This window comes from Carettochelys insculpta, chromosome 19, assembly GCF_033958435.1.
Source record: "Carettochelys insculpta isolate YL-2023 chromosome 19, ASM3395843v1, whole genome shotgun sequence".
Taxonomy (NCBI): Eukaryota; Metazoa; Chordata; order Testudines; family Carettochelyidae; genus Carettochelys; species Carettochelys insculpta.
The window spans coordinates 9,629,745-9,647,128 of record NC_134155.1 but is presented as its reverse complement, the minus strand read 5'-3'; the positions used below and the strand labels follow the sequence as shown (position 1 = coordinate 9,647,128).

At 45.7% G+C, this 17,384-nt stretch overlaps 1 long non-coding RNA gene across 1 annotated transcript in view; it reads left to right on the top strand.

Annotated features, from left to right (window-relative positions):
• The window catches only part of LOC142023250 (uncharacterized), a 38,160-nt gene extending 20,918 nt beyond the window's left edge, over window positions 1–17,242 (top strand). Inside the window, exon 3 of the long non-coding RNA XR_012648179.1 lies at window positions 17,125–17,242. This is a non-coding gene — a long non-coding RNA (uncharacterized LOC142023250). The remainder of the gene's footprint in view (window positions 1–17,124) is intronic.
• The last annotated feature ends 142 nt before the right edge of the window (window positions 17,243–17,384 follow it).

Sequence of the window (17,384 nt, the reverse complement as noted above, 5' to 3'; positions counted from 1 at the left end):
TTAAGTGACCTCCCTTCTGGAAAGGTCTGACAGCATTAAGGCGGCTTCTCTCTGTCTCACAGGCTGTCAGCTCTGCTGCTGTGCCATGTGGCATCCCTGCCGACACTAGGCAGTCACATGAATCAGACAGCTGTGCAGAAGCCAGCACGTCATGAACGGCGTTTCTGAGTGTGCGTATAAAAGTCCCAAGACACTTGGGCTTCTTTGTTCCTCCCCAGTACAGCCCTCCACTTCCCCTTCCTGCCCTCCAGAGGCCAGCACCAGCTCATCAGGGCACTGAAGGGGTTAACCCCATGACTTCCCCCTCTGACAAAGCTCTCCCTCCCACCTGCCTACCATCCTACAACTGCACCATGGTGAGAGTTTGCAGTGGTCCGTCTGCTCTTTGCTGTTGCTTGTTAACTCTTTGAGCAGGGGTGAAAGTAACTTAAAATTTCTTACAGGAGCTGTCCTGATTCAACCCAGCTCCCAGCTAGCTCCTTCTTGGAACAGCTCCCAGCCAGCTTTTGCTGCAGCTCAGCCAGCTCACACCAGAGCTGCACACCAGGGAGCACCTGCTTCCTTTCTCCTCTGCCTTTCAGAGAACTGAGCTTTCCGTGTGTTTTCCAAAGCTCTGACTATGCTGCTTGCACTGGTGCAATTTCTACAGGGCACCAACCCACCCATCCTCGGTTAAAGCCTCTTGCTTGCCCCTAATATGGGACAATAGCTGCCCTTAGACCCCAGAACTTCAAATACCTCTGCAGTGAAAACTGAGAGTGAGATACCGGGGAAACATCATCGCTAATAATATCTTCATCATCCCCAGGTTCTGACTGGGGACCGAGCAAATAAAAAGCCCCAGCTAAAATAAAGTTGTCTTCTAGTTATTTCTCTTTTCACTGTCCCACCAGTCTGGCTGAACTCTGACTGATGGACTAGTGAGAACACAGCACCCCCTGCTGGCAAATGCTTTGCACAGCCTCAAAGAATTTAGGTGCTAAGGCTGCCAAACCTGGACTGGCCAGATTTATCGCTGACAGAGGTTTGATGAGAGAAGGAATGGTCTCCTTTGCTGGCAGCCTCAGTTATATCTCTTTCACGTCTAGGCAAGAGTCTGTCATCAATACCAACAGCAAGTGCTAGGGCAGCCGCAGTCAACTATTTTTTCTCAAGGCCAAATTTCCTGGTCAAGGTATCATCAATGTCTAGAGTCCAGAGAAACATATTTCACAATGTATTAATAATAATCATAGAATCTGAGGACTGGAAGGGACCTTGAGAGGTCATCAAGTCCAGTCCCCTGCCATCATGGCAGGACCAAGCACCCTGTATATCATCCCTGTTAGATGATATTTATCCAACCCAGTCTTAAATATCTCCACTGATGGAGATTCTACAATCTCCCTAGGCAATTTATTCCAATGCTTAACCATCCTGAGAGTTAGGGATTTTTTTTCCTAATATCCAACCTAAACCTCCCTGGCTGCAATGTAAACCCATTTCCTTTTATTATTTTTGACTCTTTATTGAGTAACAGCCCTAACTCTGTCCTTGGTCTTCCTCTTGCTTCGAATATATTTGCAGAATGTTTTCTTGTTACCCTTTGGCCCTGGCTACACTAACCCTGACCTTTCAAAAGGGGGATGCTAATGAGCCACTTCAGCAGATACTAATGAGGTGCTGTCATGAATATGCGGTGCCTTATTAGCATAATGGCAGCTGCACGTGTTTCAAAAACGCCGCTTTCGAGACGCACGCCACCGGTGTAGACGTGGGCCTTTCAAAAGGACCCCCTGGATTTCAAAAGGCCCCTGTCTACACTGGCAGCATGTTTCAAAAGCAGCACTTTCAAAACAAGCGCAGCTGCCATTATGCTTATGAGGTGCTGCATATTCATGGTGGCACCTCATTAGCATCTGCTGAGGTGGCTCATTAGCATCCCCCTTTCAAAAGGCAGGGGCTAGTGTAGCCATGGCCTTTATGTCTCTAGTTAGCTCAATCTCCTTTTGTGCCTTCACCTTTCTAAGTTTGTCCCTGCATAGTTGTATTACTTATTTTTACTCAATGCCAGTAATTTGACCTAGTATCTACTTTTTTCCTCCTTTTTGATCTTAGATCATTGAAGATCTTGTAGCTAAGCCAGGGTGATCCCTTGCCATACTTCCTATCTTTCCTACACAATGTCACAGTTTGCTCTTGTACCCTTAACTATGTCTATTTGAAAAACTGCCAAAGGTCTTTAAGTGTTTTTCCCTTGAAGATACAAATGACAATCATAAATAAAAAGCTTTTTGGGGTCCATTCAAAAGCATCTAGCAGTCCAGGTTTGTCCCACAGTCCACTTATCGAATATCCCTGTACTAAGGTACAAGGCTCCATCCCTAGCCCAAAGTATCTTCTGTTGAATGAGACTTTAAAGTAAAAGAGAAAATTGGCCTGGTTACTTTTTGTTTTACTGACAATGTTAAAGGATCAGTAAGATAACAGTAAATAAAAAGAGAAATTCTCTCTCTCTCTCTCTCTCTCTCTCACACACACACACACACACACACACACACACGCAGAGCAGATAAGTAAAGATTTTGTTCTGAATGTTATTAGCCAACTTTTCAAAACCAGCTTCTGTCTTTGCCAGCCTACGCTTCTGCTCCTGTGACTTTAACTTAAACCCTTGTACACCAGGTGGACAATATGTCATCTACAGGTCTCCTCCACTTCATTCTGTCTCAGGACAAAACTTGTAGCTCATCTCCAGTTGCGGTCCTTCAGTCGCAGTAGAGCTTCTCCATGTTGTCTGAGGTCTTCCTCTTTTGCATTTTCCTTGTGGTTTCCATTTGAGAGCTTGACGGGCTATGCTGGATGATGGTTTTCTGAGGGTGTGGCCGAGCCATCCCCACTTTCTTCTCTAGATTTGAATGTCAAGCAGTTCTTGTCCTGCTCTGTTCCAAAGCTCCACATTTGTGACCAAGTCTTGCCATTTGCTGTGAAGGATGTACCTCAGGCATCTGTTTATGAATGCCTGTAGCTTGTGATTTGAAGACATTTTAGTACACCAGGTCTCAAATCCATACAAGAGAACACTCTTCTCACTTTGTGTTGAAGATCCGCAGTTTCGTCGTCACAGATATTATTTGGGAAATCCATATGGGATCAAGAGTTTTGAATGCGGCTGTTGCTTTCCCTATCTGTTCCTCTGTCTCTGCCCAAAATACTCCCCAGGTAGGTGAACTGTTTCCAAGATTTGGGCCTGCAGCTTGCAATTGCCCATTCCAGTTGATAAGTTATTTAGAAGAAGTAAAGGGCCTCTAGTGATTAAAGCACTACAGGGAGTGAGGTGTGTGCTGTGCCAGTGTTTTATAGGGCTGGGCAAGTCACCTGATGTCTCTGTGACTCTGTTTCCCCATATGGGAAAGGGAAGATTAGCACAGTATGCCATACTGCCTACACAAAGTCTTAACTGGTTTATATTTGCAAAGCTTGTTGAGAGTCTCAGATGGAAAATCCAAGGTATTATTGTGTGTATTTTCATATACGTTTTATTTGGGATTTGTAATGCCTCAGTGAGGCATTTTTGGAGCCAAACCAAACTAAGTTTGGTCTTCTAATGGCATCTCACCTCCTGTAGGCTGGAAATACCATAATATTTGAACTCCTGTTGTCTCAGACCCATAAATAGCTTTTTTGGCACATGAAAACCCACACAAAAACAAATACACCAAGCAATTTATATTTATGTTTCTTACTATGTGAGTTACGTGCACAAGTGCCATATGCAGCCGTGGATTTGTGTATGCAAAAAAAAAACTGGGTGTAAAAAACAGATAGTCATTTAACATGGCATGTTGAGTTTCATTTGAAAACTTTCAATTAGTCTACAGTCAATTACTCTGAGACTTTCAATCCGTCTACAGCAGGTATCCAGAGATAAATTTACTAAAATGTTGATTCCAATATATTGACGCCAACTAATTAATAATAAGGGAACAATCCTGCTTTGACACTAGGTGGGGTGGATTGTATGGCATAAAAGATATTCTTAACCTTATAACCCTTCTGGTTCTAAGATTTGATAGTCTACAGCTTCAGCCTTTATAAGAAGAAATATTCAGTTATGCTACCTACGGCTTTGACATGCTGTTACGTTCCCACGTAAGTAGCTAACAAAAGGTTTCTTTTCTCTGCTTCTTCAGACTGAAAACAATTCAGGGCACTTACTTTTTTTTCCCCCCCTTAAGTAAAAAGCTTTTTAAATAGTACCCACCAATCTTGTCTGCTATGAAATACATGACCTTTCACGTCTCTCAAAAATCACTGGGATATTACATGCAAATTTCAGTTTTCATTAAAATACCCATTATCTCAAAAACTCCATTAATATTCACTATGAAACAGTACCTAGGAAAAATGAAGACAACCCTTATTCGTGTTGTAGCTTTATGCCTTTCCTTATGTCCCTGTCTCTTCTTTGCTCCCCGCTCTTTATGCTGCTTATTTCAATGCAGAATTGTGAACTGGGCTTTCTAAAGAGAATTCAGCAATCACAAAAGGCGTGGGACTGAGACCACAGGCAGCTAGTGTCTTCACTTGGGCCCCGGTACAGAGAGCTCCTGTGCAAACTTCCCTATCTGTAAGGCTCAACCCCACGCCAGGAAAACCACCTCTAGGACAACCTCACTCAATGGTTCATGGCCTCTGCGAGTCTTGCCAATGATTGCTGCCTTCAGTGGTGATTTTAGTGGTGCAGAGCCCTGTCCACTGGAAGAGGGACTGAGACCACTAACCTCATTTCACATATGCCACCCGATGGAGACCACTTCCAATCAGGCCTGGATTAAAACAGAAAGCTTGAGATGAAAAACCCATTACCATTTCTCAGAGCCATCCCATCCCCTGGAATTAAGCCCTGTGGTGGGGATCCCAATAACTATGTCTATAGATCAATAATTTAGGGGAAGCACCGGACTTTCCTAAATGCTCTTAAGTAGGTTTCCTGGCTCCAAGCAGGCATTCACTGGGAACACATTTGTCCTGTCCTTGCTCTATGTTTGCCGCTTTTCATTATAATTCACTATGTAATACATGACAATGAGTTATTTATCACACTCAACAGCTTCGAGATCTTTACCTCCGCCACCCCCACTCCTTAGGAACTTCACAGATAAATCACTTACATAGATATCTGACTGGCACTGCCCTAGTTCTGCGCATTTCTCGTCACGTGGATGGCACCTGTGTGCCTGGGCTGTGAGGCTTCCTTAAGACCCATCCTTCACTAAATTAAACAGTATATCTTTGCCTCAGGATACCGGTGTCTCTCTCTATTACTCCTTTCCTCATGGTCCTTCTCTGGGTGCCAGGCAAAGGGCAGGGGGAAATAAAAATAATGAGAGAGAGAGAATAAGGGTGGAGGGGAAAAGGCAATTGGAAAGCGCAGCTGGGAGCTCTGTTTCTTCTTGTCCGAGACACACAGACTGAATCAGAGGAAAATACGAGCTGGTGCTGGAGGAAGGTGGAATCATATATTGAAATAATTGCCAATTTGGTTCGTGGTCTTTGGGACTTTCACTATACTCTTTAAGGAAGGCCAGAGGGCCTGAGCCAATGTAATTCATGGATCACACGCCAGTTCCGTTGAATCCCACCTTTTGCGCTCCAAACCTACACAGCAGCTGCGCTCCTCGGGACAATGCTGCTGACAACAGCCAGGCCAAAGCGTGGGACAGCTGGGGGCACACGTTCTCAATGGAGGGGATCTGGCAAGAGAGCCATCTCCCTCAGGAGATCAGGCAAATCCAGAGTCCGACCACCTGCACAAAACACTGTAAAACCTCCTGCTCTGAGAAGACTTTTCCACCACAAATGACACAAGTCAAATACTCATTTTAGTCCCCAAACCCTCTCATCCCTCATCTGCCTCCCCTACAAAAACAGACCTGCCAGAAATGCTGTGAAGTCCACAAGGAACTTCGTTAGTAATGATTTTAGTTGGAAGACACAGTGCCAAGTGTCAGTGTAAAATTCTACTGCTGCTAGGGAATGCCCAGCTTGAGCAGACATACGTGTGGTGGCTCTGATCAAGTTAGCGTGGTAAAAACAGCAGGGTGGGTGCAGGTGAAGGATCAGTGAGAGGAGTTACCTGCCCTGAGTGCAACCCTCTCCCAGATGCTAGGTATGGACTCGGGTGGTCAGCATGACCATCCCTGTTGCCTTGGACACTGACCTGTCTACTCAAGCTGGGATTACACCTCCCAGACACAATGGGGAGCTAAGACAGACGGGCAGAATGTGGTTAAGGCACCAGTTTGGGACTTGAGAGGTATGGATGCATTGCCCAGCATTGACACAGATTTCCTCTGTGATCTTGAGCAAGGAACATAGTCCGTGTATCTGAGCTCCTTACTTGTAAATTGGAAATAACACTCTTCCCTCTGGCCACTTCAGTCCCCACAATAGCCCAGAACCTAGAGGGGACCTACAGGGCTACCTTTGTCCCTTTTACCCCTTGGCTATACCGCCCAAGGGGCACAGGCTTGAACCTGTTCCTCAGTCTTTGCCTTCTCTGCTGAGACTGCAAACTAGACAGTCCGACAGCGCCAACGGTAGTGGTGCTTCACTCAGATAGATTCCCTCATCCAGGAGATAGACTGAGTGCCACCAAACTGCTTCCATATGGACCTCTCAATCACGGCACAAACAACAAGCGGTCTTGTGGCACCTGAGCAACTAGTAAATGTAATAGGTCATGAGCTTTCAAAGACAAAACCCACTTCATCAGGTGGATAAGGAGTGGAAAAAATCCACACCACTCCACATCCACCTGAGGAAGGGACTTTTACCCACAAAAGCTCATGACCTAATAAATTTGTTAGTTTTAAGGTGTTAGTTTTTAACTGCTTGTTAGTTGTGACATTACTAACTCAGCTATACGTCTGCATCTTTCAATCATCACAGTCTTTTCGGCTACGTCTACACGTGAAGCCTACTTCGAAGTAGCTTATTTCAATGTAGCGACATCGAAAGAGCCTATTTCGATGAATAACGTCTACACGTCCTCCAGGGCTGGCAACGTCGATGTTCAACTTCGACGTTGGGCAGCAGCACATCGAAATAGGCGCTGCGAGGGAACGTCTACACACCACAGTAGCACACATCAAAATAAGGGTGCCAGGCACAGCTGCAGACAGGGTCACAGGGCAGACTCAACAGCAAGCCGCTCCCTTAAAGGGCCCCTCCCAGACACAGTTGCACTAAACAACACAAGATCCACAGAGCCGACAACTGGTTGCAGACCCTGTGCATGCAGCATGGATCCCCAGCTGCAGCAGCAGCAGCCAGAAGCCCTGGGCTAAGGGCTGCTGCACACGATGACCCTAGAGCCCCGCAGGGGCTGGAGAGAGAGCGTCTCTCAACCCCTCAGCTGATGGCCGCCATGGCGGACCCCGCGATTTCGATGTTGCGGGACGCGCAATGACTACATGGTCCCTACTTCGACGTTGAACGTCGAAGTAGGGCGCTACTCCTATCCCCTCATGGGGTTAGCGGCTTCGACGTCTCGCCGCCTAACGTCGATGTTAACTTCGAAATAGCTCCCGACACGTGTAGCCGTGACGGGCGCTATTTCGAAGTTAGTGCCGCTACTTCGAAGTAGCGTGCACGTGTAGACACGGCTTTCAGGTGAAGCCCTGGTCCCATTGCAATCATTGGCAAAGTTCCCATTCACTTTAACCGGGTCAAGCTTTCACCCTGGACCTCTATCAGTGGCCAAGAAACAAAGGGTCCTACAGTCTCTTTACTAATCCACACATCACCCATTCCTTCCTCCATTCCCTTGTGCTCAATGCAAATCCCAACTACCAACAGGGACAGCACAGTCCAGTAACTAGGATATGAGGCTCAGTCACATCAGAGACCGGATAAACACTGGCTGAACCCTGATTGTTCATTTGGAGTGCTGTAAGTGCTTACAGAGGTTGCTGGCTTCCTTCTTGTCTCTGTACTCCAATGGAGAAAAATACCAGAGACTTCTAAATATTTTAATCTCCTTAAAAATGAGCTCTATTTTGCCTTTAAAAAAATACTGCAGGAGCTTGGCTATGAAGCATCCTGTCAACTGCATGGGCACATCCCAGAGAAAGGATGATGATGGTAACTTAAGTCAAATACGGTGGTAGAGCTAAGCATCTTCATTAACTCCTTGACTTCATTAACGCTAACCCCGCTTCCTCGGCTGACAAGATTTTCAGTGATGAGTGAAATCTGGAACAGGGACTCTGAATATCTGGCAATGGATCAAGCTGGCAAGAGGGCTGCCTCCAGTGCTGTGCCAATATAGAATATAGAGAGTGTGTAAATTCAGGCAGCTTCAGGACTGGGAGGCTCAATTTGGTGGCCAGTTAGCATAATCACACACATGAACGGGAAACACAAACTGAGCCAGACCTGAAGTTAGCCCAAAGAAGGGGGATGAGAGAAATTTGGCACTGACACTGCATCTGCACTAGAGAATTGCACCATTTAAAAAAAGAAAAAAACAGGTGGCAACAACTGATTTAAGCACAAATGATTTAGTGCACATGCTCTAGCCATGGTAAGCCAGCCCCAGGTCTACACTACAGGTTGAACCTCTACAGTCCAGCACCCTCGGGATCTGCCCTAACCCAAACCACAGGAGGTCAATATTGTGTAGCACATTACCAACAGCTTCACTGCTTCCTGGGCTCTTAGAAGACATTAGGGGTAAATTGCAGCTAAATAACAGCACAGAACACTGAGAGCCAGGAGCGGTGGCTGGAAACAAACTTTATGGAATCACAGGAAACTTGGCCACACTCAGGATAAGTGGCCATTCAGCCAACTAAATTCATGCCGGATTATGGATGTTGCTGGAGGAGAATGTGCTGGACCAGAGAAGTTCACCCCATAGTCTGTGCTAAATCATTTCAGGTGCAGTAGCCTCTGGGTAACGTGCAGCTCCTGGGAAGGCTCCCACAAACAGCCCCTCTTCAGAGGGGACCCCAGGGAACAAGGGCAGTAAAGATCAAATTTTCATTTCACAAGCGAGTCCCACAGTTCCTTCATGCTTAGATTCTGGAACATGGGGCCTAATGTGCACCATCATTGTAAGACAGGCTGAGTGAGGTGGCTGTGAGGGGAACCCTTTGAGGAAGCCAAATGGCACATGCATCAAGCATGTAACTACATGTGCAAGTGTGCAGCTGGGCAGGTCGTTACTGGAGCTCATATGCAGAACCATCACTATGCTGTGGGTGAATCTCCAGTAGAAAAACTTGGCAGGGCCCTGGGCTGCGAGTCAGGAGACCTGATTTCTGCTCCCAGTGTGGCCAGCGGCTTGGTGAGTGAACTTGGGCAAGTCCCTTCACCTGTGATGACGTCTTTTCTCCTCCTACCTTTATTCTGTCTCATCTAGTTAGAGTTTAAATTCTTCAGAACAGGGACTCTCACTCCTGATGATGCGCAACACCTCGCATTCTAGCACCCTATGGCTACGTCTACACTAGCCCAAATCTTTGAAATGGCCATGCTGGACGAGCCGCGTGGCAGCGAAAAGCAGCAATTTCAAAGGGCCACAGATGCCAGCATGCTAACGAGGTGCTGAATATCCATTTCAGAGCCTCATTAGTAATCTTCAAAATGGCCATTTGCACGGCCATTTCGAAGATTTGGGCTAGTGTAGATATGGCCCATAACAGTTAAGTCCTCGAGGCATTACAGTCAGAGGTGGGACAAGTACCCAAAATGTTACTTGAGTAAAAGTACAGCTGCTTGGGTGGGGGGTGTACATACTTAAGTCTGAGTCACCAGTATTCCTCTGGAAAACTACTTGAGTAAAAGTACACATGCGCATGTCACATCTTGGTTGTACTCAAGTAACTTTTTGGGTTCTTTTCCCACGTCTGGTTATGATGCTGCCAATAGGCAATAAAAACTAATAGATCTTTTAACTCTCATGGTGGCTCAGTCATAGAAGCGTGGACCCTCCCTCTCCCAGAAACCCGCTCCAGTATGGAGCCCAGAGGAAATCCCCCATATCCCGCCGCATCTCACATTACAATACTGCACCAGCTCTGCTGTCACCAGAGACTCCTGCATTTGTGGAGGGCAAGTGACTGGACTCTACTCCCATGTACTGAATTAAAAATGACTCCGCCATGCCCTGTTACCCCCCTGCCTCTGCAAGATCCTTGTTTGCTCACCAACACCGAGCGGCAGAGGATGGCTCAGCCAGACCTCTCCACAGACAGTGAATGGGAGCTAAGCACATTGGCCAGCGATGAACTCATTTACAATAACATCGGCCACTCATGACACCCCCGCTGCACACAAGCTCAGACTACTGGCCTTCACCAGTCATGGAAGGGAAGAAAACGGGCTGTGTGCGCCCTCCTGGAGCAGAGCTGCGCTCGCTTTCAGCTTTCTGATAGCCAACCGTCGCAATGATGGATTTTAATAAGACTTGTGGCGAGAGCTGCATGCGCGCAGGAAACTGGTAATTTTCCAGGGCGGGAAGCTGGGGAATCCTAGACTGAGTGACTCACTAGGAAAAAGAAATTGGCTTGTTCAAATTGGTGTTATTTCCTCCGTCGCTGCCGAGAGACAGAATGAGTGAGTGAGGTTTTCTCCCCCATGCCCCCTTCTCAAAACAGCTCAGCACTGACTGCCTTTATGTGTGTAGTCAGGAAGAAGCAGGAGGGAGATTAGTAAGTATCTGCATGGATAACACCCGTGGTACTGATACAGATGAGCAGATGGCTCTTCTTAATCTCCCCAGCTGAACTGTCACCCCAGCTCAGGAAAAGTGGGAAAACCCTCATTGGCTTCACTTATTAAGCTTCCCAGTGCCAGCAGGGGGCGGGGATACTGTTCACAAGGGCTGAACGCTGTGGGGAGGAGCTGGCCAGCTCCCTGTTTATGGGGAACAGTTCCTTGTGTCTTCATTCCTAGCTTAGCTCCAGCTTGCTCGGTGTGATGGGAGATTGCTTGTGTGGGGACACAGGTGCACTCAGTATTGACACTGCACAGCTCGGAGCCCACAGGAACTATTCACATTCCTGCAACTGACTCACCTTTCAACCTTGTGCAAAGCACTTAGCCACGCAGTTCTACAGTCTCCCCCTCTGTGCTATATTTCCCAGAAGGGGCTACTCTGAAGCTTAATTAATTGGCTGGAAAGCTTAATTAATTGTTTGAGATGCTGTGACAAAAGGAGTTAGCAGAGCACCACTTATGTTATGGAAGTGACCGAAGGAACAAATTGGGACCTATTCCCACTTGTGTTGTACAGATATTAACGGACAGCCACTGCCCCGTTAGTAGTAGTATAATATCCTCTAATATTAGAGGCAGCGTAATTTGGGGACAGAGAATGAGTATTTCCCATAATCAATTTTTTCCAGCTCAGCAACTGTGGAACTGACCTGTCAAGACAAATTATTGTCTCCAGAGGCTCGTCTCTCATTCCACCTACAACTGTCCCTTTTGTGGCACAGAAACATTGACGGCTATCCGTAGCACTCAGTGTTTTTATCATAAAACCCTGGTCAGAGTGGGCTCCTGCTTCAAACTGGCAAGACCACTTCAACAGAACCTGTTGTTCCTTTACACCAGGCAATCTATGAAGAAGCATTAGACTGTGACCTTGACACTCCTTTTTCTACAAACTTATATGATCTTTAATAGAAGCAAAGCTTAATCCTTCCTTTCCTTCTCTCCACCAACACACAAACCTTCACCTTGAGCCATAAATCCTCAGCATGGTTTTTGCCACTGATTGTGACAACAGTACCTCCCTCTGAGGTCTTCAAAGCAGTTGGCAAACATTAATCCATTAAGCCTTCTCATTGCATATGGTACACAGGTAAACTAAGGCACAGAACAAACCAGTGACTTGCTCAGTGCAGGCTTTCCCCAATTGCTTTGGTGATGGCCTTCAACCTTGAATGAGCAACTTGCCATGGTGGGGGAACAGTTCTAATCTCATGTCCCATTTAATTTATTGGGACTAACAACAGGGATCTCATATGTGGCAGGTTTTTACCAGGTGGACACTTGTCTTCAAGATGCTCAGCTGAGTCCACCAAACTCAACACCCACAGATTGGGTAAGGAGAATGATTTTCATCCTGCTCAGTTCTGGGATGGCTTCACCTTACGAGTGCAAACCTCCATAGATCTCTACTGCTTCTCTGATCTACTCTCTCCCCTCTTCCATCTTCATAACATCTTCAGACATTAAGGACTCTATATTTTAAACAAATTTGAAATAAACTCATAGTTTGTATGTAATCTCATGCCTGTATATCCCCAGCAAGATCTATAAAAAGCTGCAGGTTATTTATTGCAGACTCAGAATTTGCTACCTCTAAACATTGCTCATTATTTCATTTTGACTTTTTCGAAACTGAAGAGATAGTATAGTCCCATGATTTATGCATCAGACTGTGATTTATACACATAATACAAATCCTGAATCATGAGCACAGGGCAAGCCTCTATAATTCATGTCTCTCCTGCAGACACCACATGGACTCTAGGTCCCATGCTGGAGCTCCAAAGAGCTTTCTCTGGCTAAAGCAGATTAATTGTTTTCCTGGGGATGACTCATTTCCTGGCACCTCCTACGCTCAACATAGTAGAAAGGTGTGACAAGTCTTCTCCTACAGCTGTTGTTGCAGTGACCTTGTGGCTTAGCCACAACATGGGCAATTACAAGTGCCAAAGTAAAATTATTTGCCCTCACTCTTACTGACATCAGGTTTTGGGCAGCCTACCTCCTTTGGGCCCGATTCTTCAGTGCTCTGTTCACAGCTCTGACAAGTAGGTTTAGACCAGGGCTCATCAACCTTTCCCGGGCAGCATGCCGAAATATGACCTTTTGACCTCGATGTGGGGTTCAAGTGCTGGGGATACTTTTGAAAGTCACAAATAGTCCTACTTACAACAGACGTTATTGGACAGACTTCTAACTCCCTTAAACAAAGGGTCAATGGGCACAAAACAGACATCAAAACACTCCAGATCCACAAACCAGTTAATCAACATTTTAATGGAATGGGGCATTCTGTCAATGACCTAAAGGTATGTGTGTTACTGAAAAGGAATTATCACACCATTTTGGAAAGGGAAACAGCCGAGCTGGCTTTTATATTCAAATTCGGCACATTAACACGTGGTTTAAATCGTGATGGGAACTTTCTGAGTCACTATAGGGGCTCGTCTGCATACTTGGCTCAATCTAATTCTTGATCTTTCCCCCCACCCCTCCACGCTCTGATTTGCTCACTTTGATTATCTTTTTCTGATTTGTCCTCCTTGCTTACTGTTTTTGGTTCTCTGTGCCTTAAATATTGAGTCTGTTCTGGTCTGGCTATGGTCTGAAGAAGTGGGTCTGTCCCACGAAAGCTCACCTAATAAACTATTTTGTTAGTCTTTAAAGTGCTACTTGACTGCTTTTTGTTTTGATACTTACAACAGTTTCATTAATAAATAAAGAAAGATGCAGAGCTTTACCGTGTAGGTGGTGGTTGGTAGTATTAGCTGCTCTTTTGTTAATCCAGAGGGGGGCAAGGCTTTGAGCAAGCTGCCAGCTGCATGGGGCACGAGCTGAGCTGCCACCTCACGTGCCAAAGAAAATCAGCTCCTGTGCCCCTCTTGGCATCCATGCCGGGGGTTGCTGACCCTTGGTTTAGACCATTACCGTTTAGATCTGGGAGTGTTTTCTACCCACTCTGTAGGCCTGCTTTGGTAAAGTGGACTCTCACACTGTCAGGACAAGGAGATCATAGAGTTCTCAGGTAACAGACCATGTACTTGTACATGGGCAAAGACAGGCATGTGCCTCACCAGCTCATTTTTAATTTAATCCTGTCTGGCTAATATATACAGCACCGACACCCCTACAGTCAAAGTACCTTATAGTAACTTTTTGCACATCATATATTTCCTTTAATCTGAGGTTCCCCATACAACATCTAAATAATTCTGGAAGTCCCCAGACCTGCTGTGGGAAAGATCAGCATTTGTATTCCAATTTAACTACAATTGAATCAAAGTTAAGACCCTAATTGTACCGTAAGCTAGATCCTCAGATGGAGTAAATTAGTGGAGCTCCACTGACTTCAATTGGCCCAGTTTATCAGGAATGAACACCCAGAGACCTACATCCCAGTTTCCCTTCTGTAGCCATGAGGCCACATTGCCCGGGTTTACCCTGCTAGAAATCAATTCCTTGATGGACAGACAAGCCACCACTGCAGCAGTGATCATTCTCTGTGCTGAGAAGCACATCTCTCCTTTTCCAAAGGCAGACAAAGCATCTGAGCCTCTTGCTACTTGCACTATGAAGTTCCTCTGGCATTTCCAGGTTCATGCGAGAGAATTCATGAGACCCAATAGAAATTTAGGTTATTTTTAAATAAGAGGAGGAAACAGTGTCTTTGTGTCAGACAAGTGGAAGAAATCCAGGACCAAGAGACTGCAGAGCCTCTCCACTTCAGACAGCAGGTGCTCTCCAAGATGTGGTTATGGCAACAAAATAAATGACGGATAATTGCTTTTGTGACAACTTGCCAATTAAATTAGACTCAGCAGAATAACATAATGACAATTTGTTATGCTCTGGTGGGCACTAACATACCAATCATAATTAAATACTCTGACTGAAATAGAATGCTGCTTTACGCAGGAATATATAACCCCAATTCCCTCCCAGTGAAACATTATAGGTTCGGTCTTCATTTTAATTTCTGGAGGATAATAGCATTAGCACACATGAGAATGAGCTTGGAATATGCATACAGGCAGCAGCACCGGGAAAAGCAGAAGCAGCAGAGCTGCTTAAACTTCTGTGGGTAACCACCAAAACACTCCTTATGCCTGGGTGCCTCAAAACAGTGGGGGGACACTCTCCGGTCACTCATTTCCCGGGGAGATTTCCACATCCCTGAACAGAAGGAGCAGCTGAAAAAAAAGGCCCAGAGAAGCCAGGCTGGTTTTTAACACAAAGCCTACTGCTCGCTGGATCAGGCATGGGGAGGTTTAGTCAGGGCAGCAAGAGAGCCTGTGCACTGCAGAGTCAAATCAGTAAGGCCCTTACATTCCCCAGCATTAGCTCTCCGAGCTTTGATTTAATGAACTCTCATTAACCGGGAGTACAATTCTCCTTTTACACTATTGCCCGAATCACTTCACCACTAGGCCCTGTTCATTCAAACAAAGAGAGAGAGTTACTTTCATCTCGATAACTGAGAACACTCCATCCCCACACAGACCAACTACCATCCAGGAATCGTGAATGAAATTCTCTCCTGCACAGAGGCGACCACACTAGGCTTTTGCACCAGGTCAGTCCCCACTGACACTCTCTTTTTGGGATTTAAGTGTTGCCTAAGGTTTGTGCTGCCCCTCTGCACTGAAGGCATTTCACTGGGTAAGAGTAAAGCTTGGCTGGTTTCCAATACCTTAGACAGTGGAGCGCTAACCTTTCTATGGGACGAAGAGAACTCTGGGCCTCTCCTACCAAACCACAGGCCTTACAGCAAACTAGATTCCACAAGGGGCACTCAACTCAATCGTGTTGGCTCTTCAGCTATGCAGGCCAAAAGCAGACCTGGTTATCCAAATCCCAAACCAAAATGTGCAACGTCTGCATGATCTCTCTCACCACAAGTTTTGGGTTTTTTCCAACAATTAAAACCTGACAGAGAAGGTTCTGAGAAACCAACCCCAGCTTCTCAACCTTTCGTTGTTTACTAGCATCCTTCCTTAACTCCCAGTTCATCCAGAGATGCTCTGATCAGAAGAAGTGCGTCTGTCCCATGAAAGCTCACCACCAAATAAATTATTTTCTTAGTCTTTAAAGTGCTACATTTCTGCTGTTTTGTTTTGTTGGTGTACAGACTAACACGGCTACCTCTCTGTTACTATTCACCCTTCCTCTGTTCAGTTGACATCTTCCTCCACTCTCCCTTCAGAGAACATAGTCCCACATCTTCGACTCTGAGCTCTTTGAGGCAGGGAGTGCTTCTCACTCTGTGGAAATTTACAATGCTAGTTTGCAATCAGCCAGAGGTTTTCTGCTATGTAGAACCTCAATGCTACAGAACCAAGATTAATATTTTAAAATAAGAACAATCCCAACCCAACTGTTAAAATGATAATCTTTAGAAAACAAGCTCGCTCTGCATAAGAGACACCATTAGAGAGGAAATTGCTAAGAAAGGCGCTGAGCTGAAGCAAAGCTCTCCTGAGAAGTAGGTGTTAATAAAGACGCTTACTAGGTGTTCTCATTCCAGGGGTAGATCTCTCTCACACACAAGACTCAGGCTCCAGTTTTCCATTGATCCACAGTTCCTCTGAAAACTGCCATAACTGCAACTAAGGGGGATATGACAGAGGTCTATAAAATCAAGACCAGTGTGGAGAAAGTGAATAAAAAAGAATTATTTAATCTTTCCCGTAACACAAGAACGTGGGCTCACCAAATGAAAATAATAGGTAGCAGGTTTAAAACAAACAAAAGGAAGTATTTCTTCACACAATACACAGTCAACCTGTGGAACTCCTTGCCAAAGGATGTTGTGAAGAGCAAGACTACAACAGGGTTCAAAAAAAGAGCTAGATAAATTCATGGAGGATAGGTCCATAAATGGCTATTAGCCAGGATGAGCCGAAATGTTCTTACCCTCTGTCTGCAGGAAGGTGGAAATGGGTGACAGGGAATGGATCCCTTGATGATTACCTATTCTGTTCATTCCCTCTGGGGACCCAACATTGGTCACTGTCAGAAGACAGGACATTACTGGTCTAGATGGACCTTTGGCATGACCATGTATGGCCATTCTTAAGATGATGTCCTTTTCTGGCAAATGAGTGTGAAATGATCGGTTTGTGTACGCCCTCCTAACAGTCAAAGACCTGCAGGTCCAGGCCCCCAACCCTAATGTGCTATTCCCAAGGAAAACATACCCAAATCCTGTTCCTTGAGGAGAGCAGGCAAAGGATGCACCAAGTTGTAAGACTGTCATGCTCCTGGGTAACAAGGGCCCTTGAGCCCTTTGGGCTACCTCACAGTATCTTCTACAAGCCATTGTGTACAAAGAATGAAACATCTTCACTTTCCTTACAGGAAACTAAAGCTCCAACAGACACAGTTCTCTAGAAGATTCTCCAGCTGTGCTCCAGAAGTCACCAGTCCCACCAGTGAAAAAGAACAGCACGTTCCTGCAATGCTATTTTTGTTGTTGTGAGTGCTGGGTTTTTGGGGCTTATATGCATAACTTTATTTTAAAGAGGTGACATTAAATAACTTATTACCCACCTCACTGTAAAACATGGAGATGGCAAGGCCTGATCAGCTGGTGTTCAGCAGAGCTGGTGAATTGTTCT